The 5,933-nt window shown below is 34.4% G+C and overlaps 1 pseudogene; it reads left to right on the forward strand.

The window, feature by feature from the left end:
* The first annotated feature begins 252 nt into the window (after nt 1-252).
* Nucleotides 253-2,231, forward strand: LOC133338430 (cytosolic endo-beta-N-acetylglucosaminidase-like; annotated as a pseudogene).
* Nucleotides 2,232-5,933: the final 3,702 nt, after the last annotated feature.

Raw genomic sequence — 5,933 nt, forward strand, 5'->3', positions numbered from 1 at the left:
AATTTTCGCGAAATTTAACACACATCATTCTAGACTTTATTCAGTACGTTATGCCAAATTTCGTGCAAATCGAAGAATACATAGGGACCGTTACATTAAATCGGACGAAACTATATATGGGAACTATACCTAAATCTGAGAAAATAGTTCAAAATTACAAAACAAAATGTCAATTCCATTGTCTATTGCAGATAAATTAGAAGCTGAAGCCATACACACAAATGAATAATTGCTGGAATTTAATGTGTGAAGTAATGATGTCAATTGGCATGAATATGTAACGCCAAAGAAGCCAAGATCCTCACCCGTCTATCTGCAGAAGCAATTTAATTTAATTAGTAATTTTCGTGAACCAATTGGTAATCATAATCGGCGTAAGGTGTTACTATGTCACGATATGTTATTTGGAAGACAGGTAAGAATTTATAACTTTTTATATATTTTTGTTTATTTGTTTTAATTTTATTGTGTGTGCTTTTCTTATCTTGCAGACATTTGTCGAAAAAATATGATGACTATCGATTTTATCATTGGTCAGCTGTTGATTATTGTTGTTATTTTAGTCATAGATATAACTATAATACAATTCCACCAAGTGGCTGGATAAATGCTGCCCATAAACATGGTGTCTCCGTATTGGGTAAGTATATTTAGTGAGAATGAATTTCTAAATTCTATCAGTACAGCCATCTACCGAAAAAATAATGAATTTCTTATTCCCTAACCTAATTATAACTAAATATGAAATTTATATCATTCTGAATTAAATAATTAATACTTAGGACATTTTTAATATAGGGACTGTGGCGTGTAAAATTTTTGGTACGAAGATTTGGCACTTAAAGAACTCATACATTTTCAAATTATATTCAATTCGATTGAAAAATGTGCCCAAAATACCGAATATGTCACGTTATATGGGACTGACCCCGAAACTTATATCAATTTTGATTGTAGTTAAGAGCGAAATTTTTGTACAATATTTGGAGGTAAAGATATGCCGTCTTACTGTTTTGAGTTACGGTTCAAGAAAATAAGCTTGAAAAAGACACGATAGCAGGAGGATACGTTTTACAAAAATAATTCTGATTCTATTTGACTGAACTTTCATGAACTTTAGTGATACAAGCAAAAAATTATCACTCCATAACTCAAAAACGACTTGACCTATTGCGAATTTGTGCCTCTGGGTACTTGGTATACTCGTCAAGGCTCGCTCAAAATTGTGAAATTTGGATTTCCCAAAAATAGATTGTCGATATATTTTTAGCGTTATATGTTAAACCTAATACCAATTGTACTTGTTAAATAATTCATTTTGAATAACTTCGACATTGATGACTCATTTCTTTTTTCCACGCACACAAAAACTATAGTGGTTTATCACATTTGTTCGTCTCCGTCATCTCTATTCTTTATTATTTTACAAATGTGTTGGATCGATCAGCATATAAATCCAATTAAATTACAATTTATTTATGGATTTACATACAGTGCGAACAATTGTATCGTTTTTTAATTAACATTCGTCATTATTTCCAGTTGCGTATGCAATTGCAAATGAATCGACCACATCGCATACACGCGTTTTTTACACACTGGATGTTTGTATATTTGTAGGAAAAAATGTCTTTAATCCTTTTCACACAGAAAATATTTACCATCGATATTAGGTGAAGCTTATGAAAGGAATGTCCAAATTGGATAATGAGTACGCAAAAGGGATTTAGTGGGAAGCTGGGAAACGTCAAATCCAGAGTTATGTCAATATATGATATCAGAGCATTTGTGTTATGGATCTTTGCACAAGTAGTTTAATGTAGAGCCCAAATAATTTTGCCATACATAGGGCAAGATATATATCCATAACTAATACCACACACAATTTTGTTTATTGGGTTATATTCTCAGAAATTATATCGACGACATATACACACATATGTAAAAAGCTCAATATGCAGCAAAGTACGAGTATATTGTATTTCATTAAAATGTACATTATTTCAGCAAAGTATCTCCCCCTTCTTACTTTCCCTCTTTACTCTTCCACAGGTACATTCATTACCTAAGGTTCGGATTGTGCCAAACGTTTACACGATGTGCTGGCATCAACCGAAATGATAGACAATATTGTGGACGCTATGGTGATATTGTGTAAACAATACCATTTCGAAGGATGGCTCATCAATGTCGAGTGCAAAGTCGAACCAGATTCAATGGAAAATTTATAGTAAGTAAATTGAAGGAAAAATGTGAATACGAGACTTCAAGTGGCTTTTCGTCGTATTGAATTCAATTAAATGGTTTTGATTATTACGACAAGACTTTGTGGCATCAATTTTAATCGGTGTACGATATATTCATGAAGTTTTTTCTTCTTTTTATTGGGCAATAGCATTGTAGTAGAAATATAATTTCGTGGTATTGGATGGATGGATTTGAAAAATGCCAACAAACTGTTTTATTTTGTTCCCGTTCAAACTTCTGTATTTTTATATGCCCACAGCAAAGTAAATTAGTTGTCACTGTATAAAATACATTTCAAACAATTTTTTAAAGTGCAGGAAGTCTTTATAGAAGTGTTTAAAAGCAGGGAGTCTTTATGAGCAGAAGAGCTTTTTAATGTTCCATATGCATAATTAGTCTTTATAGACGATCTGGAAGTCTTTATAGTCTAAAGTGGTTTTCCACATAATATAAACCAGTAAGGAAAGAAGTAAAGTCGGACGGGGCCGACTATATGATACCCTTCAGCACTTTGGCATCTTCAACAGATGCATCCTAACAGACGTTGAATTTTTGAAGGACCATTAACATGAAAATGGATCCATAAACATGTCATTCTGACAACTATACTAAATTTTTCATTTGGTCAGATATAGAGTTGCTTTTTACAATGGGACAAAATTATGTAAATCAATACCGCATAACTTGCCACACGTTATGTTATAGTAACTTCAGTACGTAGTGAACAATTTTGTGCCGATTGGACCCTCCAAGTTGAATCATTTATATCCAACCTCTAGGTTCTTCAGTACGTTGTGCAAAATGTGTGTCAATTTTGAGTAAAAATATATGTAAGAGCTACATCAAAATCTAAACCGATTTCAATGAGACTTGCCAGAGATTAACTACAGTTCATTGTACAAAATTGTGTGAAAATTTACATAAAATCCGAAGAAAATATACATGGGAGCTATACCTAAATCTTGATCGATTTTCAGGAAACTTAACACACGTCATCCTAGACCTAATTCATTACGCTATGCCAAATTTCGCGCAAATAGAAAGATATATAGTGACTTCGGTACACCATTTACATTAAATCGGACGAAAATATAAATGGGCGCTATATATGAATCAGGACCGATTTTCAGGAAACTTAACACACATAATTCTAGACCTAATTCAGTACGCTGTACCACATTTCGTGCAAATCGAACGATATATAGTGGCTTTGGTACACCATTTACATTAAATCGGAGGAAAATATATATGAGAGCTATATCTAAATCTGAAATGATTTTCTTCAATTTCAATAAGGTTCGTCCTTGGGCCAAATAAGTGAGCTGTGCCAAATTTCATCCAATTAGGATCATAAATGCGACTTGTACTTTGTTTACAATTTAACATGGACGGACGGACAGATACACAGACGGACGGACATGCATAAATCGACTTAGAAAGTGATTCTATGCATATTCTCAAAAGGAACCATGTGTCTATCTCGTTTCCTTTTGCCTGTTACAAACATATGAACAAAGACATATTACCCTGTACCACAGTGTGGTGAAGGGTATAAAAATATCCAAAACATCTCTCTTTAAATACTGTGTTGAAACAAGCATCTGAATAAAGGGAATTTGGATACATGGATGTGGACTAACAGTTGAATAAATCTTAATTATTTAGAGGACAAGAGATATTAAGTTCTCTGTACGAGTTGACATTTTCACTTTAGCCAGGCTATATAAAGTTATGCCATATGGACTTCTAGGGTGTATAGTTTCGAGTAATTTTTTCACACTCAATTGATATCCGATTTCATTGAGAGGTGAATCTTCTTCCAGCACATCGTTACACATCAAATCTGAGCAAGTATTGGGAGGAAAAACCCAGGGGGACTCGAAATAAACGTAAAATCCCCTATTAGGTAAACGTACACAACCATTATCGCTAGTACTTGTGCAAATTGAAACGTATTGTTGTTGTAATATCATCCATATAATATCTCAAAATAAATTTTTGGTAAATGACCAAAAATGCTTGCTATAACTTTTATTTCCCACAGCAAAAATATCACAGCAATCATCCAACCCTCGCTCACAGCACCAAATCCATAATCTAAATATTCAAAACGAATTTGCCAAACTATAAGTCATGTTATTACTTTGGTCGTTGTCATGGTTGAAGGGATGTTTGTTACTTTTGCTGTAATATAGGGGTGTGCAACAAGAAAATGCTCGGAGAAAAAATGAGATACCGCCATATGAAATGACTTACTAAAAGAGAACGAGCTAATTGATGCATGTAAACGAGGGCACCAGTTCCCATGCTTGCATAGCACACTGTAATAGTTCAGTTTTGATTTCGATTTTGTTGTTGTTATAGTTTGGCTACATTTTGAGTTTGTCGATATGTAAATACTAGTAACAACTTCAGAGTTTGTTTATTTTAGTTCTTTGAATTTTGTATTACGAGTTCCCCATAAAAAGGGGGAAAATCGGCAAAGAAAAGTTGAAAATGAGTTTCCAGAAATTTGTCAACAAAAGGTTGTCATCAAAAATTTGCATTTCTCTCCCTTTTTCATTATTTCATATCGGTCCACTCCTTCTGGTACCTCTCACCCAGGGGCTAGGCCTAAATGCAAGTTATAGTTCATTATCGAACCCTATGTTCTAGTTTTTTATCTCGATATCCTCCGCAGATGAAATGATTACAACAGAGTCTTAGAACCAAACATTAAACGCGGAACAAATTAGTTAACTATTTTAATATAAACCAGTAAGGAAAGTAATAAAGTTGGACTGGGCCGACTATATGATACCCTTCACAACTCGAAGGAACATACACATGTCTTTCTGCAACCTATGATAAATTTAATTTCATTCGGGCAGATTTCGAGTCGTCTGCGTACCATGGGACAAATTTATGGAAAACGATTTATAGCAAAATTGATACAAGCTATTCGGTACGCCGCATTTTTAAAAATTTAATTTTTAATCAGACACTCGTTCGAAATACATATGGAAGCTATGGCTGCATCTGTCTGCACCAATTTCAATATATCGCAATAACGTCATTCAAGTCTGAATTTGATATGTTGTGCAAAATTTCGTATTAATCTGACAAACATAAAGAGTTTGGTGCTCCATATATATAAAAACGGCCGCAAATAAATGTGGGAGCTATATCTTTATCCGGAAGTATTAATCCGGATAAACCCTTAATCCGGCGTTTATGACCCCAAATCCAGATTAAGCTTTAATCCGGGGTCAATGACGCGTATTCCGGATTAAGCCGTAATCCTTGTTCAATTAAACTTAATCCTGATTAATCCTTGGTCAATTAAACTTAATCCCGGGGTCAATGACCCTTAATCCGAATTAAGCCTTAATCCGGGGTCAATGACCCTTAATCCGGACTAAGTGTAAATGACCCCGGGTCAATACGGATTAAGGCTTAATTAGGATTAAACGTCATTGACAACGGATTAAGGCTTAATACGGATTAAGCTTTAATCCGGCGACTATAACCCTTAATCCGGATTAAGCGTTAATCCGGGGTCAATTACACTTAATCCGGATTAAGGGTCATTGACCCCGGATTAAGACTTAATTCGGCTTAATCCGGATAAACCCTTAATCCGGGGTTGACCCTAATCTGGATTAAGGCTTAATCCGGCGTCTATGAAACTTAATCCAGTTGAAGCC

This window comes from Musca vetustissima, unplaced genomic scaffold (assembly GCF_032173495.1).
Source record: "Musca vetustissima isolate MV318-11 ecotype Yass unplaced genomic scaffold, APGP_CSIRO_Mvet_v1 utg10870, whole genome shotgun sequence".
Classification (NCBI taxonomy): domain Eukaryota; kingdom Metazoa; phylum Arthropoda; class Insecta; order Diptera; family Muscidae; genus Musca; species Musca vetustissima.